Raw genomic sequence first — 8,802 nt, forward strand, 5'->3', positions numbered from 1 at the left:
GAGATACTGATGCTTGTGAGAAATTCTTACAAACACTTTGACAGTGATTATGGCTTTAATGATTGACTACAGCCAGTTTTCACAAATGGAAATGACTACCAGAGCTGCAGGCAAGAGAAAACATGGGGTTTGGGGTCTCCTATGATTTTACCCTCATACCACTGATATAAATGGCAGTCCATTCCTCTTCCAACAAGAGGTCATGAGGTCAAGCAAGTCATTAAGTTCTGAGTAGCTTAATTTGAGTCAAGGGGACTGCATGGTTGTACAGCCATATGAGAACATCATCATGTCCCACAGGCTTGCAGACAAATTTTCCTTCTGTTTAAGTTGGTGTAAAGTAAGAGTAGATTCTTGTCATTAGTGCAATTAATCCAAATATATACCATTATAATCTTCAGCAACATTCACCTATTCAGAAGCATGTTCCTTCTGTATTTTGTGCACATAACTTCCCTTGGCATTAACAGGAAGGCATAATAGACATGAAAATGTAAAGAGAGGTTAATACTCTTCCCCGTGACCTTCCTAGAGACATCATATTTTCTCAAGCTGACCTCTCATTGTGCTGAAAACAGTAAAGAAAAAACCCTACAGTTTCTGTTGCTTTTTTGGTTCACTTCAGAGACTACAGACATCTGCCCTAAGTACATTCTGTTAATAATTATTTTGAATGTATTCTAAAAATCCACATCATTCCCAAAGAGGGGAAAAACACAAAAGAAACCCCAGTTGGTGAGGGAGGACAATGTGCAACATTATAAGCAGAGCTGGAGCTGCCTGCCGTGATTGCCACTTGGAGATAAAAATCATTCCTCTCACTTTGAGACAAAAGTAAATGGCAGTTTGCAATGTTAAGAACCCCTGTGGAAATAAGATGAAATGAGACGAGGCTTCCAGACCTGTGAGAAAAATCAATCTGATGGAAAATTGACAAACTTGTTTAACGTGTCGGCACAAGATCCGAGAGTTGACCCGTAGAGACCTCCACTTAGGCATACCGTGAAGTTACTGTCAGTTCTCTTAATCTGTTCAATTACACAACTGGATCTCAAAGGGGACTTTTTGCCAAACATCACTTTAAATTAACTTTTTGCCTTTGTGTTTTAAACTTACAGTTCTTTCCCTCCTCTTGCAGCAACATGGGTAAATTATTAAAAAGCCCACTTGCTTATCAATGTAATGCTATAAAGAGATCAGTTTAAAATTTTGATTGGAAAGAAAGAATGTTTATGCAGTTAAAAAGAGAAAAATGCTCATCTCATTACATGTGGCCAAATTCATTTCCACTATAATTTCTCTGAGGCAAAGGTCTGTTGTTTTTCTGTTTTGGGGGATGAAGAAATGGTAGTAAAAAGCAGCACACCATCTTTTTTATTCTGTTAGGAACGTGAAACCGTGCCCTTTTTCACAGCCACAGGCCACAAAGCGAAATAGAAAAGGATTTGTAACGGAACAAATACTGCTGTACTGAGCTGACCATAAATGTCTGGGTTTTGTCCTTAAGAAGTAGAGCAGGAACAGGATAGGAAGGGAAGATGTTAAAGAATCCAAGGGAGGAAACAAATTTAACTTTGAAGATAGGTAGAGCAGGATTTAAGAGGGAGAGTTTTACTCCAGATGGCTGGAGAAGAGAACTTGGGCTTTTCCTTGTTTGAAATTTTATTAAATGCAGCTTTGAAACAAAAGATTCATTTTTCCCCAAATCTGTTATATTTGAAGTCTGACATGAAGGACTGTGAAACTGAGCAGAAAGAGCAGCAGGAATGTGGCCTATCAATTAAACTCAAGTGCCAAGACTTATTTATATTGATAGGTGTTACAGTGCAAGTGTCCAGCAGTATTATTTAATAGGTTCATTCTCAGTAAATGCATAGGTATAAGCAGTAACATAGCTTTCTGTGAACCAGCAAACGCAGAGAATGTCCCAGTAGCCACAGTAATCTGCTATTGATTTGGAGCAGGTGTGGATCATGTGATGGGTCTTGCTGATGAATTCCTGGTCTTGCTGATTTTGGTGCAATTGGACTGTATAACAGCTTTTTTTTCTGTTTGTCTGTTTTATAGTTTGTTTTTTTCTATCGAACAGATCAAAACCGAGAAACAAAAATTCATTTAACATAGGAAGAAATGAAGAATGGAATACCGAGATGAATGATAGTGACTTAAAAAAAAAAAAAAGTCCATGAACCATGAACATTGAGAAGAGATTGCATCCAGGAAGACAGCAGAAGCAAACAGCTTTTTTTTTTTTTTTCATTCAGAAGGGATTAAGTGATTTTCTATTGTGCTTGTTAGAACAACTTGAAGGAAAAAGACTTACTTCTGTACCCACTTAAAATACAAAAAAGCATCAAATTTAGAAAATCTCTTGTTAGTTCTGTTAGAAGTATTAATATTGTTGTAGTGACAACAGCTCTTGATAGAACAAAATACAATCAACTGCTTAAATAGCCTTATTTATTTATTTATTTATTAAACAGACTTTAAAAAGTTCTGTTCCGATTAATAGTATGTTCTTGGTCTGAAGATTTAAGGTAAAGGTTAAATTTAATTTATATTAAATACCTACTGTATTACTATGTCTTGTGCTGCTACCAGGGATAGCTTTATTTTAGGAGTGAAGATAATTTCTAAATGTTTTCTCTTGTATAAGCCACTGTTAAATCTCATTGGAAACTTGTTAAGAAGTAGTATTAACTCTTTTCTCACTTCCTGACTGATCTGAGGAAGACCTTGTTGCTCTTTCCAGCACCAAGCACTTTATAAAAGCTATGCTTCTCTATGAGAAAATGTTATTATTCTCTCCAGTAGCTTTTTCATAGGCTTCAAAAACTTCAGCCTCCTCAGAGTCTGCAGAAATTGGCAGTACTCAGGTTGGACTGAATAGTAGGCACTCTTATGTTTGTGGATTTTTAATGCTCTTTGACACTCTGTAGGTCCTCAGCTCAGACTGCGTACACTTAGAGGAACAAATTCCGACCTAGGGGAGTAAGAAGGCAAGTTCCAAGGTGGAGTGAGTATTAAGACTGTAACTGAGGTTAAAGGGGCCCAAATTAATATTATCTCCATTTTGAAGGATTGTCAAATGGTTAGCCCTCAACCACTCCTTCAAGCCTGATCCATTAATCCAAGTGCAGAGGTGGCACATTACTGGCTACTGATTCCAGGTGCTAGCTCCTATGTATTACTTACTTGGAAACTACAATAGACGCCACAATTTTTAGATGTATCCTGTGTCTAATGGCATTTTTATTTAAAAGACTAAGGTCAAAGTTTGCTCAAAATTAGAAGGGTAGCAGCTCTACTCTTTTATGGAAGTTTCTGGTGGATCTTAATGCTTTATGACTTCACCTACAAGGAAGTATTACTGAGTATTAGCACTAATACTAATGCTAATACAAATGCTAATGCTGCATACTTAGCACTTAACACTCAGTATTTTCTAAGCAAAGGGTCAAGAACAAGGTGTAACCAAGATGATAAACCTCACCAACACATATATAAGTACATAACTTAATGTAATGACAATGAAGTGCCCTTCATATTATGTTTTAGCTAACTGATATAAAAATGTTAACTTAGTAACAATAGCTTTAGAAGTGGGTTTAACTGAGCCTTAAATAATAATAAAGACTGTGGTTAAAAAAATATTTTAGGGGTGACTCTAGTCAATAAATTAAAAAAACAGCCTTTGCAATGTAGCTGCCAGAAAGTTAGGCTGACTGTTTTGAAAACATCCTAAAAGGAAGCACAATCTACATATCACTTGTTTCTTATTTATTTTACTTGTGCTTTCTGGGAGGGGAAAAGAATCAGCCCTTTATTAGACATCATCAAACCAGAGAAGGGAAGGGCAGATGTACATGCAGTGAAGAAGTCCATATTTTTGCTTTTATTGATGCAGGCTTGACTTACAAAGAGAAAGAGCAAGAGAGAAATTTCTATGGCCTTTATCATAATAGTATCTGGGCATCTGCTGTTAAATTTCCCAGATGCCTCAAGGACTTAGTCACCTAAGTCATGCAGAGGTTTTTGAAATTCTTGCCCTTTGTCTAATACTAGCAGTAATTTGTGATTCTTGTCTATTACACACCGATGATGCAAAGAGTACCATTTATGGTCATTAGCTGTCCCAAGGGGGGGGCGGGGAGATGTTGTTTTCCAATTAATGTATTTCTCTTATCCTCACATGTTCACACTACGGAAACACACCTTTCTTTCTCCTTCCCCAGGTATACTGGGCAACTGCCCAGAATAGAAACAAACAGATGGGCTGATTTTTCTTACGGAGAATTTATCTTCCTTTAATGTTGCCCTTGCCACTTCCCAAACATATTCTGTCATGTTGGCAAAGATCCTACACAAGGCACCTTTGTTTCTGCCAAGTACGAAATCTTATCCTTATGTCATGGTATATTGAATTGTAGAATATTTAAGAAAGTTAGATGGCTTTATTTATTTATTTTTTTTAATGGATTCAAATGTAATATTTCTTTCCAGTTTTAAGAATATCAACAGAACTTAATTTAAAAAATGAAGGGCTGGTAATAATTTTAGTATTTAACAGCTGCCTGCATTTGCTCAGCTCTACCTCTGCTAAAGAGGCTTCCACCTATGGAAGATTTACCCAAGATCTTTATTTTTCAGAGGCAAGTTTTTCACAGGCAAATTTCTTGAGCTTAATTTACTACACATCATTGCTGGAATAGTTCTCAAGCCTTTGCAGATGCAAAATCACAGGGAGCTGCCTGGCTATATATCATTTTACATGCCTTGTGTATAGCTCAGAGACGCAATTGCAAAATCTAGCACTCACAGACAGCTGGGAATTTGTGACAGTCCCTGAAGGACTTTGCATCCATAAACCAATGACTGGATTACACTGATCCATAAATGCATTTTTCTCCTATCTCTGCCTAATGCAATACAAATAGTCTTCCTACTGTTAACTATTTCTAAAGCTATACACCAGAGAACATAAAGGAAATGGCATATATTAAAACAGAAAGGCCATCAGGTCATTTGGTCTTTACACTAGCAAAAAACTTCAACACTGTCATGGTTTAACCCCAGCCGGCAACTAAGCACCATGCAGCTGCTTGCCCACTTGCCCCCCACCCAGTGGGATGTGAGAGAGAACTGGAAAAAAAAAAAAAGTAAAACTCACGGTTTGAGATAAAGGCAGTTTAATAGGACAGAAAAGGAAGAAATAATAATAATAATGATAATGATAACAACAATAAAAATTATAACAACAACAATAATAATAATAAAAGAATTAGAATATGCAAAACAAGTGATGCACAAGGCAGTTGTTCACCACTTGCCAACTGATGCCCAGTCAGTTCCTGAGCAGCAATCTGCCCCCCCCAGGCCTACTCCCCCCAGTTAATATACTGGGCATGACATCACATGGTATGGAATACCCCTTTGGTCAGTTTGGGTCAGCTGTCCTTGCTGTGCCCCCTCCCAACTTCTTGTGCCCTTCCAGCCTTCTTGCTGGCTGGGCATGAGAAGCTGAAAAATCCTTGACTTAGTAGAAACAGTGTTTTCAGTAGAAATCCAAAACACAGCTCCGTACCAGCTACCATGAAGAAAATTAACTGTATCCCAGCCAAAACCAGCACAAATACCTGTACTGTTGTAGGAAGTGCTAAGTACAGAAATATTCCTTAATTTAAGTTCTGCTTTCAGAAAGTTTTGCTAAAAAGTAGTGATTCATTTATTTGGGGAATTGGTGACAACTTCTGCTCTAGAGCAGGAAAGCTCAACTCATGAACAAGCTGTGGGAATAAAGTTATAGGCTTCAGTTTACCAGCAATTTCCTCCTCTGTAAGAATCCAGGAGCCCTTGTGGTGATGTCACCTCCTTAACACCGTACTCTTTGTGTCAGCCTGCCTTCATACCTTCACTGCTTTGTCCCATCCTGCAGTTACCCTTGCTTGACTGAGTGGCAGCCAGTGAGAGAGGCTGCTCCTTCTCCACTGGTGGCTGGGAGAGGGTTGCTGCCCTGCAGTGGAGGGAGTGAGACCCACTGCGGCAGCAAGCTGATGCTCTGGGGCACAGTGCTGGACAGAACCAGGGTTGTGCTTTGGGACCAATAACACAGAGGAGTGGCTTCTGATAGATAACCATGACCTGCAAATAACAGATGAGCCATGGAGGCTATGTTTGTATGAGTAAATCAAATTTGCCCAGGACAGCTCTCTGGTGCTGAGGTTGGTGGGTATAGGACAATGTATGCCTGTGCCATTAAACCTTCCTGCCCTCAGGAAGCTGTGGCTGCATCCAGGGAGCCTAAGAAGGTGGCTACTGGGCATTGCTAACATTGGACTTGCTCAGGAGACAGTCAGTAGTCATGGCCAAGAGCATGCCGGTGACTGCTGGAGTGATCTGACAGCCCAGCACTGCTCCTGGCACTGCTCATGTTACATAGGAGAAGTGTAGCCACAGAAACTATTGTCACATGCTGAAAAATACACAGTGTCTAGTCAAGGGCCACCACCAGACTGAAGCTATATCTTCTGGCTTTCAAACCTATTTTATATTCCAGTTCAACCTTACCAGCGTTTTAAACTACATAGGTCTGAACACTCCGCAGTTTCCCTAGCCTGTCATGACTTCTATTGCTTCAAAGATATTGTATTAATCTTTATTCATTGCTGGGCCCCTGTTTTTCTTTAATAAAAAAAAGTAAAATTTCAAAACTAATAATGACCAAAAACTTCCCTTGTTCTTCTGTTGGGAAGATCATGAAGGCATTTGGACTTTGCAATTCTCTTCACACATCTGCAGGGTCATTAAAAAGTAATTTTTCTTTAGCTGCAAACTTTTTGGTTGCCATTAAAGATTTCCAGGTCCATTTGCTCCCTAATCAGGGAGCAAATCATTCCTTTGTAGCAAGTTTCTCTTCAAGAAAAATATTTTTTTCTATTTTCTAGCTTGCTTATTCACCTCAGTATTTGAGCATATTTCAAAGCATCAAGCAAAGTGATTAACTTTCACTACATTTGTTTCTCATCTGTCTCCAAGGAAAGAAGGATATAAAGCATTTTAGTTTGTATATAAATATTAATTTACTGCCTATTTTAGAGAAAAAAACCCAACCCCATCCCTTAGAGCAGAGAATTATTTAGTTTATATTGGTTCAGAGACGATGCCCCATTGGCATGCTATACTGTGGTCCAGAGAGGTGACCATAGACTGAAACAACAGCATGAAGACAATCTTTTAGTCCATTAAAGGTAAGGACTGAGATGTTGATCTTGATTCAAGGAGAAGCCAGAGCAAGGCACCTGGGACAAGTTAGCTGTGCTCACTGGGAGTTAGTGTTCTTAAGAAATTTCTTGCAACTTTCTCCAACATTTGGTATTTTGAAAACACCGAAGGCTGTAGCACTTTGCCATAGGGTACATGATGAAAGCATGAGATCATGAAATTTGCAGTTCAGAAGCCTTTATAACTTCATAGCAGTTGGAAATGCCCAATAATCCTGGTTGCAAAATTTTTCATTTTAAGACATCTAAAGCTTATTTATACACAAACACTTTTCATAAACTACATATAGAGAGACCTGCCTGAACACAGGCGTGGAAACAGTTCAGATTGCTGTTATTGTTGATTTTTTCCCCGAGATAAATTTGAAACATAATCCCATTAGTAAAACTTTATAAAGCTGGAACACTTGGATTTACCTTACATAATCCTGACAGCCTTTAGAAAAAACCAACCCAAAATCCAAATAAAAAAATTTTGGCCTGAGTTTCTTTTTAACAACTGTGGCAATGCAGCTGTTACGCAGACCTTTATTTCAGTGCTACCTTGTTCCAGCTTATGAACGTGTCTACAGTCAAGCAACCCCAGCTGCAGTGGTGGGACTTAGTGTATTTATTTGTGCTAATATGACCCTCATGCAGAAAAAGATCCAGAGGAACGGCTGAGCTATTTGACTGTTTTTCAGCAACTCAGGTCATCTACAGTGATTGCATCTGTGGACAATACATGCAAGGAGCCAAGCACAGGGAGGTAAGGAATATGAAATCATTCAGTGCCCTCAGTTTTGTGTAAAACAAGACTTGGTAATATCAAAAACCCATAAAATAATGAGCTGTCTGCTCAAAGCAGGACAGACACTCTTGGTGTAAACACTGTTTAATGAACAGCCAGTGAATTCCTGTAATTAACTTCAATGCTGTCCCTGTTTTCTATTCTTTCTCTACCAAAAGGAGAAATGGCCCATTTGATTTCTCTGAGATGCTAGGATGAGATATTTCATGCTGTAATACGAAGTGTTGGGGTTCTCTCATTTAACTGTTGTGTAACATCTCATCCACATGACAGCTCTGTTTCCTTAATCACTTTGTCCTTCAGTCTCCTTTTTGACCTCCAGCATTGCAGCAGCAGATCAAGCAAAGCAGAAGTGTTATGTTTTTAAATTCCTGAAAGAGTATAAGCAAAGAACATCACAGAAACACAACAGTAAATGAATTGTTTCATTTTTTTGAAGTGTGGATATTTGACCTATGTGCAAGTTTCTTACCATGAGGTTATTGATGTCTGTAGTTTAGTTGAAGATATTAGTGGAGGCAGTCAGTTTGTCCAAAATTTTGTGGCTGTGGAATAAACAATTCAGAAGTGAAATTTCAGAAATTCTTCTCATTACCTAATCATCCTGATCTGTAGTTATGAAACAGTATTTTATTTTATGCTTGCTTGAATTTAGCCCTGCAAGCATGAGATATATAAAATACTTTATAGATATCTGACACCCCCCCCCCCCCCCCCCCGCCCCCCTTTTTT

Source organism: Haliaeetus leucocephalus, unplaced genomic scaffold (genome assembly GCF_000737465.1).
Source record: "Haliaeetus leucocephalus isolate CR32 unplaced genomic scaffold, Haliaeetus_leucocephalus-4.0 Scaffold171, whole genome shotgun sequence".
Lineage (NCBI taxonomy): Eukaryota > Metazoa > Chordata > Aves > Accipitriformes > Accipitridae > Haliaeetus > Haliaeetus leucocephalus.